Genomic DNA, 19,033 nt, shown 5'->3' on the forward strand with positions numbered 1-19,033 from the left:
TTTTTTTTAAAGAAACAATTTTTTATTGAAATTATTAGAAAATCATTGAAAGAATAATTATTGACTCTTTCTTTTTTGGCTATAAATACAACCATGTTTTCAAAACCTTTAAAACAAGTTATACTGTATGTTAAATGCAATTCCTAAGTGTAAACAAACAACTCACTTAGCATTTTAGAATTTAAAAACTGCTAATTCATCATTCATCAACTATCACAGTGAGGTCAACTTTTCAAGCAGCTTAATAGAAAACACAATATTGCAATGAAACAGATGTGCAAGTAAACAATACTAAATTTAACAGTATTAAAATAAAGACCACTACAATAAAAACAGATTTAATGTAGAATGGTATTGCAACAGTCCAAGTAGAATGCAAACTGTCCCAACTTGGCTCATGAGATATCAGTCTACATGAGTGTTTTACTCACAGATGTCCTCTGCCTCGCTGTGCTCACTGTCTCTCCCGGTCCCACTCTCATGCTGTGGTCCCACTGTCTCCTCCCACAGAACGTCATCCTCGCTGCCATCCAATGCATTGGATATGCAGCATTTTTTAAATCCCCTGATGATGCTCTCAGGTGAAACTGCATCCCATGCCTGGAGGATCCATTCGCAAAGCCGATGTACAGCGGGCTTTTGAATTTTTCCAGACGGTGTGAGTGCGTGATCACTGGAGAGGAGCCACTCTGTGTACCTCTTGCGCAGATTATCCTTAAATGGCTTGTTAACCACCACATCCAACACCTGTAGTTGGCTTGTCATCCCCCCTGGTATGATGACTAGGTCGCCGTTCACCTTCCTCACCTGAGTTTTGACAGCATAAGCAAGGCACCAGCATTATCATAGGGTTATAGGCTATTGCTCAGACTTAAAAAGGACTTTCACATCTGTGACCAATTCTTGGATATATCTGAAACATACTGTTCTTTTCACTTGTATTTGATTTTAAAAGAAAAGAAAAAAAGCTATCTTGCTTCCCTGCGCTTGGAATAATCGTGGTCTGTCTTAAAGCAGCACAATGTAACTTTCAGCTTTTGTTGAGTTTGGCGGATCCTTTGGACAAAAGCGGTAGTGCTTTACCAGAAAGAACACTACATTTCCCATGAGCACCAGCTCGTACTGCCGGAAAACTCCTGTCCCCGTCGCGTGCATTTGTTTTGATTTTTAATGAAATAAGACGGGACGGACTTTCAAAACTGCCCCCTGAAGGTGCAGCAGTGAGACTGGGGTCGTTCGGGGATGTTGGGTCTTCTTGGTCTTTTTTGATTGTTAAGGACTCGCAGATATTTTCTCCAACTGGACAGATGCTTTAACTCCACATGACGTTTCAAATTTGAAGTTGACGAGGCAGACGCTCAGACTGGTTTTATCAGCGCAGGTGGACATAATTTGCACAGAAAGGTTAGATTTCTACCATCGGACTCTTTGGGAGACGATGTGTAAAATTCCCGCAGATAATGATAAGCGGATCATCATCTGACGGCTCGCTGACGCTGCGTCCGCGACGTCTCTCTTCACTTGTCAAGCCTGAATTATGGTATCGCGTTAAATCGACGGCGTAGCCTACGGCGTAGGGTACGCGGTGCGTTGGTGTAACGCGGAACCAGAAATCAGCTTTCATTCGTAAAGACTGCACCGGGCTCGTCGAGTATTTTAAATGTGCACGCCGCCCACTGGTGAAATGAGAAGGATTATTCCGTAATAAGTTCTTTATTTGTAAATATCTTGGGTTCAGTTCAACGTTCTCACAGAAATGAACGCGTTCATTTGAACACTTTCATGCACAACACTGAACAATTCTGTCTCTTGTTTTATCCCCATAAATCCCCATCGGACGGACGTCCCTCCTCGTCTTTCATCTCACGCCAGCGAGTGAACGCCGGGCCAATATTCTTGTCCGGGCATTAAGCTTGTTAATCTCCCACTTTCTTTTATTCGCCTTCTCCGTTAAAACTTTTATTTTCTTCGGATTTTTCGTTGCCATAACAGCTCCGCGTTTAGCTCACCACCAGTTCTCCTGAGCTTTGCGCTCCACGCCCCGCCCATTTTTCGTCTCGACCACGAATCGAGAAGGACAGGGAAGTGACGTATGCCGTAAAGCAGTCAAAGCTGTAAAAATGTGTAGTTTTTTAGTGTGGAAGGGTTCCTACCATGCACCAAAAAGTTACATAGTGCCAGTGAAGGTGATACAGACCCCTCAGACCATGACAGAAGTGTCATTAAAACTGTTGTAAGTTGATGTACCATCACAATGACTCTGGAAATATTATATTAAGGTGGAAAAGTTACATAGTGCTGCATAGTGCTGCTTTAACCTAATTGTAATCCTAAACCTAAACCTAATCACCTGCGTTGTGTCATGCATGCCTGCGTCTGTGTGAAAAGCTGGCTGCATCTTCTTGTCAATCAGCTAGGATGTCTTAGTATTTATGACTTATATGGCGGTTGCATTTTCATGTCCTTTAAATTTGGTTCAAATATTAATGTTCAATGTGCAATAATTTTCTAAACAGTCCGACCGAACCCGATCCGACTATTTTTGTCTGACTCGTCACCGTAGGTGACCATGGTCAACGCTCAGTTCGGATCAGTCTGCACATCTCTGATCCCAACTGAATAGAAGCCAGCGTCCCACTTGGACGGCTTTGTCTTCACCCATTGATAACTATGCAACTGAGTATAAATCTGTGGCATGTGTTCACCTTTTGTCCAAATAACAATAGGTGGATTTCCATTACACTTTTTTGCAAAACAAAAACAAAATTACCAGTACCAGTGTGGCCGGTGTTTCGATTGAACTGTTTTTCTTTTTAAGAGCATAACTCTCCCAGTTCTCTCTCCATATCTCTGTAACCTTCTGTATATCATGTGAGACTTTTCTACAAAACAAAAAAAAATCCCAACTTCAAAGAAGATGGATGAAAACATCTTTAGTTTTGGACACGGTATTGCAACTGCCACTATCGCTGTTGCAAAATCAGTCAATAGAAGAGGAGGCACCGGATGATCGTAGTGTCATAGCACAACTACATTGTATAAATGAGGCTAAAAACAGTTGGTAATTTGTTTTAATGGTTTTGGATTGACCGATTACCTCACATCCACTGATGCTGGAGATGAACAGATGTGCAAAAAGCATTTCTATTACACTTTTGCAATACACTAGATTCACATATCTGAAAAACCAATTCCTGAAAGCGTTGAAAGGTTTTTGCGATTTTTAGCAGTTTGTACCAAAGCTGCCATTGTTGCGCAATTAGGCGCAACTTCTCACAGCTGTTTATAGGGAGCGCATATAATCGTCTAACCTTGTCATTTTAGAACTTCTCACATGACTTGTTCTTAACTTATACGCTCATCAGATACTTTGTTTTTTTTAGAGAAAATCAGAGTGCATTACATGAGGCCTGGACTTTTGATCCCACTGGCTAGCTCTCATCACTTTTGTTGCTTAGCACTTGGCACTGTCTTGATTTGATTTCTAAGCTGTGAATATAAACTGAACAGGGCAAAGTCATTTTCATTCTAAAGATAATATGGCTCTTTGTGCTGCTAATAAACTACTTTGACCAGAAATGGGTTGGGCTTGAAGGGCTTGAAGGCAAAGCAAAGTAGCTATATTCTCTCACGTTTGAAGGCTACTAGCCAGGGCTAGCTCAAGTCTGCTGGGACCTGCAGTCACTCCACTGCTGATCTGTCAGCTACCCCAGAAGGTTTGTTTTAACTTGCAGGTCACTGCCATATGAGCGTCAGGCCGGCCAATGGCTGGTCCCATGGGACCACTGCAGTGGAGATCTTTGTTTCAGCTCTTGCAGTGCTTGTTTTGGATATTATTTCATCAACAAGGTTTGAAATTAGAATGTTTGGACGGGTTTAATCAGAATGAATGTAAATATTAACTAGCATTATAGATAAGCATATGCTAAACCATCCATCCATCCATCCATCCATCCATCCATCCATCCATCCATCCATTATCTATACCCGCTTTTATCCTTTGCAGGGTCACAGGGTTCTGCTGGAGCCTATCCCAGCTCGTATTCAGGCGAGAGGCAGGGGTTCACCATGGACAGCTCGCCAGTCCATCGCCACTCCATACGCTAAACCAGCTAAATTAAAATAGCTAACTTGCAGTGATTGAACTAAGGTGGTTGTGTGCCAGCCAGCTTTCAGGCTGAACCTGACCTAATTTGGCCCAAATGCAATTGGGAGGTAACATAGTGAACATTCAAGGTATTGTTATTATTATTATTATAAATTCATTCACACACCTTAATATGGTATATTCCTTTAAAAAGAGTTATAAAGTTAGAAATAACCAGAAGGGTTTCATGCATTAAACATCCTGTGTGTAATGTTTATGGCGCTTAAAGTAGCAATGTACAATGGTAGGCTACTAAATGGAAAACAACCAAATTAAAATCCTGCAATGATGTCACTCAGATTACGTTATATGGCTGTAAAATACATGCCAGGCCTGTTAGTGGCACTGTGACGCTATGACGGAAACAAGCAAAAACAGGAGTCCAAACATTGGCCATGCGCAGTTGCGTAGAAATCTGTATACAGAGAAAATGGTTTCAGCTAGGTATGACACAAGCGTTTCAGAAAGTTGCGGAGAGGCAGTAACTACGGAGCCTTGTAAACATCTTTTCAGTCTGGAACCTGAAAATGCTGGCTTTTGTATAGATGATACCCTGGTTTTATAAAACACTTTTGTGTTTAGGCCCGTGCTTGTCTTCATCTGGATGGGGCTAACTGGCATTGTGTTTTTTTGTGTTTTTTTGTCTGCTGCAGCTTTGTAGCTTGCAGTGCTCCTCTTCTGTTATTAATGTTTAAAGCTTGGTTTGAAGCTACATTCACACTACTCATTTTAAAATGTGAAACTTTAGTTACAGTTATGGCTTCCATCTGAATCACTCCGGCAGGATCAAGCCCTTAAAAATGAGAAAACTTGCTGCTCAATCTCATTCCATACCCCATTTCAGATGGGGTATGGTATGACATAATGGGAATATTTTCTTCATGATTTGCTCTTTTGGGTCACTACATATACTTCCCATATCATATGACCATTATACAAAGATGATAAACAGACACACCTGTGTAAACAACAAAACAGTCCGCAAGGGGCGGGGGGGGGGGGGGCTCAACTGCAGAGTTGTTGATACAACATTCCTGTAGAAGATCATTTAAAAATCTGCATCAGAAACAGATACTAATTAGACCGAGTCCGTGTGTGCATGTACGGATATGTATCTGTGCATGGCTGTGCCTGTGTGTTGGGACAGAGGGATGTATACCTAGCCAAGCATAAGAGCAGTGTTGTGGAGCCAAGTGCAGTAATTTCTTTGATCATTTTTAATGGCCATTCTTTCATGTGAGGCTCCTGTTAACTCACAGCTCCCTGCAGGTGTCATCTTGCTTCTTCAGTTGTGAGATTAGTATGCGGCAGGCAATAAGAAGACAGGCCATTACACTGTGCAGCACACATGCATAATCTCAACACAGTGGGATCATTACCTTTTCAAAGGATGATATCAGCTCACAGACTACAGAGAGACACAAGGAAAGCGGTATAGGCTGAGCACAAGAGGAAGGAAAGGAAACCAAAAGGAGACATACATAAAGAGGCAGCAAACCACAGCTGCAGTGTGGGATGGAGGGGTTAGACAAAGCTATATCAATCAGCATTGCAAATGATGGATGACAGGCAAGCAAGAAGAGGATGATGGTTCAGTTCCCTCTGGAGAACTCATATAGACACTGGGGCACCTGCTATATATTCACATTAACTAAAATCATGTTCACTATTGTTCCGTAGAATTCAAGTAGATTGATGATCCTCAATTTATTCTCTAACCTTAGCAAAGGGCACACCTTCAAAAATAGACCAGATAATCCCCTGGTCAAAACGAAATGTTAACTTTTGACAATAATCAAACACCAGGTGAAATGCATAAGGGTCACCCAGTTTGATGGAAGTCACTCTGGCTATGGTACAGCTTCACAAAGAGCAAAGCTCAATTCAAACTAAACTCTAGCCCCAGGACTCCTGATTCAACCAGTTACTAAAAAGCTCTTCATGAGAACTAAGTCACTCAAAACCTTCCTCAAAAACCGTCACACGTGTAATTTGAACAGACAGGGAAAAGGTCTGCATCATCAGAGAAAAAGCCCTTATGTGAATCAGTGCGAACTGGCATGTTTTTTTCGTGTGTTTATTTGTTTTTATTATAAATACTTCTCAGGAGGATTTGCAGGCCAAGAAGACACATGGCTGATCTAATTTGCCTTGATACATCTCTCACGTTGGTCTGAACCTGGTGCAATTAATGTCAAGTTTTTATCAGCCCAGTCAACTCTTTTAACTTGTCCTTCTTCAGGCAAAACATTATGTATTTACAGGATACTATTCATATATGCATGTTCATGGATACAGTGTGAGGCTCATTCCTGTTTCTAAGCAATTTTGAATACTTGCTGATCAATAGCTCCATTTACAATACCATTATTTTTAACAATAACACCAATTATTCAGACATTGCACAAATTAAAAGTGATTAGAAATAAGGAATAGTCCAGCACTCTAAACTTTAATTTATTTGTGTAAAAACAACTATTTGTAAAAACATGTAGAGTTAAAAACACACCTAGGTCTAGTACATGGACACCTAACACAGCTTGGGGCGCTGTGTAGAGCGCAACCCAGCTGTCTGCCCAGTATATGCCACGTTGGTTGTTTATTTTATGTATGATTTTAATTACTCTTAAAAATGTTTTTCCTCGTGCTATGTGAATGATCTGTCAGTGAATCAATGATTCAGATGAGAAGACTTGCAAGTGTTATTATTCTTTTGTATGTGGTAACGCTACTTCTACTTGGGGTCTCCACCTGTCATGGAGTCGAACATGGATCACCGGGGTGGTTACACTGAACCCAGAGGTTCTTCTTTCCATACAGACTTCGGCAGCCAAAGAGATACCAGAAGGTACCCCAAGGGAGATATACAAGCCGATCGTGAAGACCTGGAAAAGGGAAAGAAGAGGTGGACTACACCGGAGTTTAAAGACGCTCAGGCCGAACGACTGGCGCAAATTACCCCCGCTTCCTGCAATCTGGTTGGCCAACGCTCTGTCTATCAGGAATAAACACGATCAGCTGGAAGTAGGGGCCAAGTTTAAGAGGGAAATCCGGGAGACCTGTCTCTCCACCTTCACTGAATCGTGGCTCAGTGATGTTAACCGGGATTAGGGACTTTTCACTTAGCGGATTCGGTACCCCGTTTCGCCTAGACCGATGGAGATCACCAGAAAAAGCCAAGGAGGAGGAGTCTGTTTCTACGTCAACAAAAGGTACTGTAATACAGTGAGGGTCAGAAAAAGAATGTCCTTGGAGATTTTAATCCACTCCACTACACAGAAGGGCATTATCATTGATCTGTGTTATGGTACGATAAAGGGAGCATATAAATCCCTGCGTATGCCCTCACTGGGTGCTTCTTATCACAACGGTGTGTACCTTATGCCCGCGTATAAACCCACCTTCAGATGTGTGGACAGAAAGGTGAGAACTGTCAAGTGCTGGTGTGAAGACAGCATCCCTTCTCTTCAAGTATGCTTTGGGTGTACGGATTGGCTGTGTTTATATGATGGTTGTGATGATATGAATGAATTATGTGACACTGTTTTATCACATTCATTTCTATGTGGACTCTAATTCCATCCAAAACAGTTTTCATGTACCCAAGTAACAAACCCTGGGTGACTAAAGAACTCAAAGTTATAATCAATAGGAAGAAAAAGATATTTTACAATGGTGACCCTCTAGAGAAAAAAAGCTGTCTCCAGAGAAATAAGGAACGAAATAAGGGAAGCCGAAATTAAGAATAGAGATAAAATAGAGAGACAGTACTTCTGTGGTGACCTGAGAACAGCTTGGCATGGGATAAAACAGATGGCATCCATAAATCAGAACTATGGTGATTCCAGGCAGCTCACAGCTGTTTGTGGTAGGCTGACCCGTCTAATGCTTTTAATTCAGTTGTTTTCCCTTTTGAAAGTTCTGACTTCGTAAGCAAGATTTCTACATTGAGAATGTCTTTAAAACCTGTAAGTGGAATTGTCATCTCTGAAGGGAAAGTAATTCTATGTTAAAAAAGGTAAAAATGAGGAAGGCAGCTATGATGACATCTGTGGATGCACTTTGAGTCGCTGTGCAGACCAGCTCAGTGAGGGGTTCAATGGTCTCTTTCATATGTGCACATAGTGGTTACTTGCCCCAGATATGGAAAACATCCACAATTATTCCTGTTCCAAAGACTAATCATCCAAGAGATTTCAATGACTTCAGACCTGTCGCACTGACATCTCTTATGATGAAAAACTATGAGAAAATCTTAAAAGAAAGTGTGATCTCCTTCATTGATGGCAGACTGGATCCACTGCAATTTGCTTATCAAGCGCGTAAAGGTGTTGATGATACAAAACTTTTTATTTTAAACCTAAAAAAAAGCTCCTTGAAAAACCCATATCTAACGTGAGACTTCTATTTGTTGATTTTTTTTTTTCCCGAAGCCCCACATTTTAATAGAACGACTCGACTCGCCTCTTATTTTATTGTCCCAGATCAGATTTTATTGTTGCTTTTAAACTGGTTACCCTCAGGGCTGGGTTCTTTCACCACTTATTTTCATCACATACAGCTGTAGAGCTTCACAAGAGGCCAGTTACCTGGTTAAATTCTCAGATGACGCTGCCCCGCTGTCTCTTCTTCAGGATCCAGTCAGATCATGGCTTGGCTTTAAAGGATTTTATCAAATGATGCGATGCCAACTTTTTAGATCTTAATGTAAATGAAACGAAGGAGTTGATCATTGATTTTAGAAATAGTAGAGCAGAGCCAAAAAACTGCCAGATTCACGGTGAACCAGATGAAATTGTATGAACCTTATTCGATATAAACAGAGTCACTTGTCAAACGACGGCAACAAAGAATCCATTTGATGCGGAAGCTCAACTCTTAGTGTTTCTAAAACTATTTTATGGTTCTTTGATCGTTGTTTTATTGAAAGTCTTCTTATGTTCTCTTTTATCTGTTGGGTCAATGGTCTCTCAGTGAAGGTTAAACCAGTCTGAACCAGGTAGTCAGAGTCTGCACCAAGATCATTGGAGTCCAGCTAACTGATGAGAATAAACGTGTGGTTCAAAAAGCAAAATGTATTATGAACCATGTAATGTACAGCAGATTTACCTTAATGCCCTGAGGACGGTGCTACTATGTACCCTGAGGAAGACAAAGCGCTATTCATCCTCTTTTATTCCCTCCGCTATCAGGTTGATTAATGCAAATTTAAATGAATAGGATGTGTTTGTCATTATTTATTTTATTATTATTTTTCCTTATCCTACTCCTTTGTTAATATTTATTGACATATTGCACATGATTGGAACTTCTGCTGCTGGGAAAGCATGGGTCAACGATTCACTGATAGTTAATTGTGTGATAGTCAAGTGTATGTTTGTTGTGTTTGTGGTACTGGGAGCTGTTAACTGAATTGCCGGTATGGGAAAAAGTTTTCTGAACTGAACTGAACTGAACTGGATGCATACTTTTTTGTTAGGGACCAGAGTGACGTTACGTGAGCAATTTTGCGGCGAAACATGGCAAAACTAGCACAGAAACCAATGAACGTACAATGGAACTACAAAAAATGAGCTAATTATAATAATTAATCAAGCTAAAATAGACATTTTTGAACTGTGGGATAAAGTTGGAGTATCTGGGGAAAACCCCACGCAAAAGCGAAGACAAAATGCAAAAGCCACACAGACTGTGGCTGGGTGTTGTACTTTTGTATTTATGAGAGAATAGGTAATTGTTTTGGTAATATTTAAACACACAGATAGATCGTTCTTCTTGCTACAATACAGCAACAATACTTGCTATAAAAAAAAAAGATGGAAGAATGAAACACGTTTGGGCACGTAGTTTAGCCCAGTAACACAGTAGTTAAGATGACTCCCAGGACAATAGGATTCTTTAGCTTTACATGCAGGCAAAGCAGCTCAGCCTGGTACATGTAAGTAAGCCTGTTAATCACCAAGAATCTGATAATATCAGTTATTTCAGTAAACAAGGGAGCCTAGCTCAAGCGTTCGCCCTCCCAGTCTCTCTATTAAATTAGCACATTAGATGGATTTAGCGGCTAATTGGAGAAAAATGAAGACTTGTGGTTAGCTGAGGATTTTTCAACAGTGTGAAGTCATGTCTGAATGGAAAAGTATAGAAGTATTTAGAAGAGTAGTACATTAATCAGTTTATCAATATTGACAGATTACTTTTCCTGATGTGGCATACAGTATAATGCTGCACTGTTGCCCTTGCTGTTGGAAGAATTTTGTTTCCAGAAAAAAATATTTTATTTTCATGTCAGTCATAATCATTTCATGAGAACATGTAAAACATGTTTTATTCCAGCTTCATTGGCAACAGTGTAGTAATGTCATATTGTTTTAAATCATGTTTTAAAAGATTCTGAAGCATAATAAGCCCATCTGACCCCTTCCATATGTTTTCTTTGTGTTTCTTTTTTTGCTGTTCCTACTTATGCAGTGGCTTCTTTTAGAATTGTAATGAAAGAAAATCCTCTGAATATGCTTTTCACTGGCATTCAGACAATGTTAGCTTTCTACTTCCCATTAACCACATGCATGTTTCTACAACTTTTTGGGAAGAAAAATTTCCAGTATATATGTTTGATAGCTCTACTTATCCTGTGAGTGAATGAGGCCCACATAGGTCGAGAGGAGAACAACAAAAAAGACTAGGGTTTCTGCAGAAAATGATGCCTTTCTTAAGTCTTTATACTCTCTGCTTTTAATTTAATTTAAAATAAATAACACCTTCACAGTGTTTGGACAAAGTAGGGGTCCTACAGCCTTTTAACTCTTTATTCCTGCTCTTTCATTGTTCTGCAACTTCTGACTTCCCAACCTTAACACCATTTAGATGTGTCCTCAACTACTGAAACATTATCCAAATTTAAAATGATTGTCTTTTAAAATTTGGTTGCATTATATCAGTTCGTCTAAAAAAAAATGTATTCAGAGGAAAGACAAACACTGCTTGTGTACTTGTTATAATTTCATTATTAATTATTTTTATTATAATGTGGAATTTGTCATGTATTCAAGGTGATGTCCTTCTCCAGGATGGTTGTCAATCCTCCATTTCTCCAACAGCTAAGGCACCTCCCTCCCAGATACCCAGATATGGGCGAGGATGAATGATGGAGTAATCAATGTGCCCTCTAATCACCCAGCTTAACTCTAATACCCTAGACAGGTCCACATCATTATCATATCAGCCTCTGCACATTTTGAGGTGACATGGATTAAAGACAGCCTAGTAGACAGCACAATCTTCAATATGTTGAGTAGTCAAAGAGGTATGAGGACGCTGGCAATTTGTGAGACAGAGCATAAATTAAACAAGTGATGACAAAAAACGGAACCAGAGAAACGACTTTATATTAGTGTGAGGTTGGCTCTTTCTGTCTGCACAAATTTGAATTTAAAGACTTTTACAGAGAATCGTCCTAACAGCCAGGCCCGAATAACTCCATTATGGCTCCCTAAAAAACATACATATTTAACAGAGTAGAAGGAATAACTCTAGTATAATCAACACAAATGAACAGAAACAAATATTTACAGGCACACAGAATAAAAGACTGTTTTAAGCTCAGGCCTTGTTCTTACGTGGTCCCAAATGTCGATCCTGCATTGTATTAAATACATGAATAATATGGGGTGAACACAATCAATATGTAAACCATAAACTATATAAAACTACGGCTGTAGCATTAGTTTATATGACCCATTGCCGTTTTGAAGTTGTATGGGGCGCAGCCATGTTGTTCTGGAAGCCGACGAGAACACGCCTACCGTATGTCAATCAAAGTAAGCTTGGCCAGGCCAAACAGTGCCTTCAGCGGATCCCCTCTGAAAAATCTCCAGACATTTACAGCCAAATAAACCATTTAACCTGTTCTCGCAGTGGAATCAAAAGATTACTGTCACGTTTAGCCAAGGCTGGGCTCGTAAAAACGGCTGGTGGCTTTGCTGAGTGGGTTGCATGACGATTACATATGAGGAAGTGATGGTGGCTAGCAACTGGCTGAGGCGACTGTCAGTCAATCATACTAGAAATAAATGTATTGCTTTACATAAATTCTCCCAGCGTGGAACAAAAAAATTTGCTTGGTGCAACCTAATGTCAACATTATGACATTTTATTTATGTACAAACCATATCACATAGCACAAAGCTGATTTAATTTTAAAAATATATAATATAGTGGTTCTAAAAGAATGCAACTCAATTATGTTCAAGGTTATATGAAATTCCTGAGTGTTTGTTTTATCTTACATCATCGTAGACATGAAGAGAAATTCATAACAAATTAGTCAATAAAAATGTTAAACCTGATGGCGTATTGCTATTTATTTAAAAATTAAATGACTTCGATGTATTATTTCTGCAAATATTACAATCTTTCAGTTTTTGGTGGCCAGAAAAAAAACCACACACATGCAGGCTGAAAAGAAATGCTGACAAATTCACAAGCCTTTATGTGCCAGCATGACCGTGTTATTATAACAGTACTGCCACCTAAAATATTTTGCTGTATTTATTGTTTTTCACATCATTAGCAATGGTACTACATATGATAAGCCAACCTTACACGCTGTCTCCTTCTTTCTCTAATCCAGCAGTGTGATTTGCAGCACCCATTCCCCATGATCATTAATGTTTAAGATGGCTAACAACTGTGCTGTACAACAGCTCCCAAGATAATTGACATGTCAATCAATGACGGGTGTGAGGCCGGCTTTTAGAGGGTCCCTCAGGTGGCTGATCAGAGAGCATTCAGTTTAACTCAGCAGCAGTGGGAGGGTGTAAACAGGGGAAGAATATAGACTCCAGGATTGACTGGCTGATCAATGGCATTGATCACTTGGCCCGGAGTACCTCCACTTATTTCCCTTCTGTCATCCCGCTCGCTGACTTCAACCTCTGGACAACAACTGTCCAAAACATGGTCACCGTCAAATGCAACCTGCACACTAGAGGGAGACAGAGGGAGGGTCCCAACTTACATTACATCTGGTTAATGAAGCCCTGAGATACTTAATAGTGCATTACACAAGCATTGACATGCAAATACGTACAAACATCCAACCTAATAGCTGATTGTGTTTATTTGAAGCTTTTTTCTTCATGTCTGTGTTTAAGCCCTGTGGTTTTGTTTGAAGTTATTTGAAGTGAAACAGCTACAATAACAGAGTGCTGTTTGATCATGGATATGTTAATATGTTTTCTTAAAATGAAAAGTTGGGAAGGATGCCACCCTCTCACAAAAATCCCAGTCTGCTCTGTTTTGGCAGCTAAATGGGTCCGGCATCCACTGTCCATCATGTCACATCACTGCCAATAGATTACTTTAGACAAAAATGAAAACTAGATTTAAAACATAGCATGCTCCCCTGCATGCAGGAAGACTGACTAACATCAGGATGCCTTATTGACAAATTAGGAAACCCTTAGGAACCCCCTTGTTTAACTTAAAATGGAATTTGATTTCATCTGGAACAAAGAATGTGTTCACTATTGACAGATTTATTTTGATAAAAACAAACTGGTACGACTGGTCCGTTATTGTGGATCATTTAAGGTAGTGTGAAAGCAGTCATCCAAATCTTAGACAGACCATACATGAAAACTCCGGTCAGCTTCAAAAACAAGTTATGCTGTAGTTTGAATGAAGTGTGAATACAGCGTGGACTGAAGTCTTTAAGCAGACACTCCTTCATTTTTCACTTCTTCTACAAATGTAGGAGCTTTTGCTTGTCACACTTGAGTAGAGCCCCTCCAACCCCCGTTCTTTGAATCATATCTTTGTTTGAGTGTGCAAAACAGAAACTCCTGATGCTCTTTTGAGTTGTTAATACATTTTTAATCATACTTCTAAACATAGAAGGGCCTATCTGGAACCCGCGAGTACATTAATCTCAACATATTGCATTGCTTTGAAAGTTTGAAAATTCTATTTACAAAATATATATCAGACGCTGTCTAATCAGTTTTGGATCTATATTATATATGTGTACATGTATGTATGTAGGCTATGTATGTATATATATGTATATATATATATATATATATATATATATATATGTATATATATATATATATGTATATATATATATGTATATATATATGTATATATATATATATATGTGTATATATATATGTATATATATATATATGTATATATATATATGTATATATATATATATATATATATATATATATATATATACATGGGGGGGTGATAGGATTCGAAATTAGGCTTAAATCCTTTGTAGTTGATTTAATCTATTTTACTTCTAGCATCCTTATCATTCTACTCTTTTTGTCCTTCTTTTTTTCCAGCTCTCACTGTCCTTTCTTTTCTTGTTCTCCTTTTCTCTCCCCCACCAACAATTTATTTCCCGCTCCCTCATCCTCTCCCACTCTTTATTAGCATAAAACCTTGAAGTAAGCACCAGTAACAAAGTATAGAGAACATAAAGTATAGACAATTCAGCTGTTGTAACAATAAGACAAAAAATATTATAAATAATGAAAATTTGGCCATGGCAAGGACACCTTCTTCTTCTGATGAATGAATTATGAAAGCCTTGGTCAAGATTTTTTTCTTAAAGGGGACCTATTATGGAAAACACGTTTTTTCTTGTTTTAACATATATCAAGTGGTCTCCCCTCACCCTGCCAACACAGGAAAGATGAAATCCCATGAAATTCTGCAAGGTCTGTACACCCCGCCCGGCTGAATCTTCCCGTCTCATGTGACGTCTACGAGCTGTTCATAATCTGCGCCTATGGTGACGTCACCATAGGCGCAGAGGTTCGGCCTCCGCTGCTGAAACCACGCCCACAACCAACTCAGCCGGCCGGAGCTCCGTCATTGTTTAGAAGCGGTGACTGTTTCCACAGCGAGGGGACAGTGTTTGCATCGACATTTACCCTCATAAAAGGATCAGTTCCAACAGCACGGACCCGGTAACTGCACACAAGTCAGCGGTGACGTTATTTTTTTTTATGTTATTTATATTTGTCTACAAGTATGGTCTTTGCACGGGCTAAGTATTTAGCTTAGCTCCGGAGCACCGGAGCTGCTCACGGAGCTGCTCACGGAGCTGCCGGAGATGCTCACGGAGCTGCTCACCGTGGCCCCGGTGGCCCCAGTGGCTCCAGTGTTCCCTAACGGAGCCACTCACTCGTTAGGTAACAGCGGAGCTCTATTAATAATAATTTTTTCTTCTGTTTATGGTTTCAGATCTTCCAAGCAATGCACCTGAAGCTGTTCAACGACACCTTCAGAAGATGCACGCTCCTTCCTTGAGCCAGCAATAGTGCATACATGTTATTTATATACAACTTATGTTCTTTTATTTTTTTAACAATAAAGATGCCATTTGTGAACATTCAGTGTTGTGATTTCTTTACAGTTAACATGATTCATTTGCCTTGAGGAATTGGAGTAAAGAACTGTGGTGTACCTGTTTAGAATTCAATTAAATCTTCCTGTGTGAAGACGAGGTGACTAAAGGCTGATTTATGGTTCCGCGTTACACCAACCCAGAGCCTATGGCGTAGGATACGCATCGATTTAACGCAGATCTGTAAATCAGGCTTTAAGATCCGTTTACACCGTGTCATAAATACATTCGAGCGTCCGACTATCGCGTCGAGCTGCGTGACATCGGACGCTCTCTGTCCACACTGAAACCGTTAAACTCGCGGCCAGTTAGGACAGTCCAATACAAAAAAAATAATTTATTTTGTTGCAGAAGCTCCGTCGCATAGGACACGCTTTGTGTACGCAGTCGGCTCTTCTCCCCTGGGCGAGGCTTTGTTCCCTCCCCTGCTACACGTCATTCAAGCAGCCAATCAGCACAGAGCCTCATTATCATAGCCTCCCCCTCCTCTCAGGATCACTCACAGAAAAGAGGTTAGAAGCGGTAAAACTAGAGACATGGCCCACAGGCTGAATTTCTGTTTTATGTAGAGAAAACAAGCTTTAGATTGTTTTTAAGACATTCAAGGCCTGTTTAAAATATACATTAAATGCCATAATAGTTCCCCTTTAAGTGTTTTTATTCTTCTCGGAACATAAATATAATTTTTTTTTTTTTTTTTTAAATATTATTTTTTTTCATGGAGTTACAGAGACGTCCACTCCAGTGGACTACATGCACCTGAGCATGTAGTCCACTCAACATCAAACCATGAGAACTTAATGTAAAAATTAATTTGTTTGTGTTTTATGGTAAATACCGTAGATGACCAAATAGTCGCCCGCGCGCAAATACGCGCCTGTGCTCTAATAGCCGCCGGGGGTCCGAGCCCATTTGGCATAATAAACGCCGGTTCAATTAAACGCCCGGGCGACTACCGGTAATAACCTGGTAATAACACTGTATTTGCATTGTATTGTGTACAAGATCGTTCATACTGCTCTGATCAGCTCCGTGTGTCGCCGTTACACAGACAAACTGTCTTTGTATATCAGAGCATGTGAGCGGAGTGGAGCGGCGAGGGGATTCTTTATTATTTTTATTTTTAATTTTATTTTTTTATATACTAAAATCCCAAAATATCTGTACCGTTTCTGATTGGGTGTGTGCACTGCGAATCATTTTTAGACACAACAAAGAACGCGTACCGCAAAAGTTGTGTCTCGGTGGAGGAACCCGGCGTCCCAGCAAAATGAGAAGAGAAAAAAGAGTTCAGCAGACAGCGCACACACTGAAGGCTGATTTATGGTCCACACATGGTCCGTGTTACAACAACGCAGAGCCTACGGCGTAGGGGACGCGGCGACCCGCACCATGTGGAAATGCGCTCTTTTTTTTTGCTATTAAAACATGATTTGTAATGTGAATTTGCAAAACTTAAACTACAAATAATAGTTTTTGACGTAACATCAGAGATTGTGCATGCTCTCTGTGAAAGGATGAGTCAAATCGGGTCGCAGCTGCTTCAGCTGTGATTCCTTCACGAGGAGCGACCAGGATTTCAAACACGCTTGATTTTCTTACGAGCTCACGATTCGTGATCGGGAGCTCGTCGTGAGGTGTTGTGTTGTGTACAGTGTGTACAATTTTAGTTCCAGTGGTACTATGGTGATCTCATATGTTCTTTGTAAGTAATGGTCTGGTGCTGCTCATTGCAAAAATAAATTGTAGCCTGGTGCAAATACCCGCCTGGTTCTTATAAACGCCTGGGGTCCAAGTGGATTTAGCATATTAAACGCCCGGGCTACTAAATGGTCATCTACGGTATATGAACTTTTTATGCTTTGAAAATCATAGAGCAAACACATTTTTGGATAAACACTGTAGGCGCAATGTTAAGGCCTGAATAGGAAAAAAGTAAGAAAAAATGACTCATAACTGTCACTCATAATCTTACACTTGAATGTGTCAAACCATCTCCAACAAGAGAAACATTGTGAATCTCCACAGTTCTATATTGATGCAGGACTGGTATTACCATACCCTTATGTTATTTTCCTGAACAAGAACTGACATTTTAGTCTCTGCATCTCTGAACACTTCAATGTTCATCGCACCTAGGCCGTATGAAAGTTTGCAAAGCATCCAGGGCACAGTGGCACACAGCATTGCTTGCAAATGTATTTTGTCTTCCGCATACATGCAGCATCATGGCATCTGTTCGCATTTTTCACCTCGGTGAGTTGGGGCCAGTGATTTCCTGTGCCAAACCTGACCTCCCTGGCTACTTTGGTGACTGCTCTCCGCTTCACCTGAGGTGTGGTCCCACTGGGTCTTCCTCTTTTCCTTTGCTGTAGGGTGCCACTATTTATCAGTGCACGAGCTACAGAAGCATTGAAGTGGAGGAGTCTCATCTTCTCCAATCCAAACATCATGTGGAGGCGCCAGGCATTTACGATGGTCACATCCAAAAAATGAAAAAACACTCGGATCGCTTGTTTCTTCGTCTGTGGGGGTACATTGCCACACATTGGTCAACGAGATCAACCCCACCCATGTGTTGATTAAAAAGGGCCACAGAGAAGGGTTTTTGGACCTTGACCATCGTTTTTTCCTTCTTGACCCATCTGTTGGCAACATCTTCAGGGGACTGGCCAGCACAGGACGAGACCATGTAGATGACTGAACTGTCGAGCCAGCGTGTGACAGTGATGTTTGCATTATTGCTGACAACAGAACAAGCTCCTCTGCCCATTTGTTTCAGTTCTTTGTCACTCTTGAGTTTCTGATTTGCTCCCCGCAGCCTGTTTGCTCTGCAGGTACCTGTTCCATAGATGCCTTGGTCTTTCAAGGCCTCGATGAGTGGAATGCTGCAGAAGAAGTTATCAAAAAGCACCTTGTGATATTTGTGTTTTATGTAGTCACAAAGACGCATCACCACTCTCTCCAGCCATTCCCAATCCACTGATGCGACCACTACTTGCAGCGCCCTGGTACACTTCAAATCTGTTCATATAGCCTGAGGTTCCTGCCCTCACCCACACTTTCACCCCCCAGGGTTTGGGCTTTTTCGGTATGTACTGTTTGATGGACAGAAGGCCTTTGAAAGGAATTATCTGCTCATCAACGGACTGAAATTCCTCCGGGTCTGCTGCTGCCTTGAATGTTTCCTGAAGTGCACTTAGCACTGGTCTTACTTTGAAGAGCCTATCAGTACTTCATCTCTGGTAAGTAAAGTTATCCACAAAGTGCAGGTAACTCAAGGATTTGCTCATATCTGTTTACAGACATGGCATTTGCAATTATTCCAAGACGAAGGCCATCCTCACTAGACCAGTACATTCGTGCCCTAGGATACCGAATGTACCCCATTATCATGTTGATCCCTAAAAAAATCTGCATTTCTTCGCCTGTCACTGCCAGATTTTCTTTCCCTTTCTGGA

This window comes from Cololabis saira, chromosome 2, assembly GCF_033807715.1.
Source record: "Cololabis saira isolate AMF1-May2022 chromosome 2, fColSai1.1, whole genome shotgun sequence".
Taxonomy (NCBI): domain Eukaryota; kingdom Metazoa; phylum Chordata; class Actinopteri; order Beloniformes; family Belonidae; genus Cololabis; species Cololabis saira.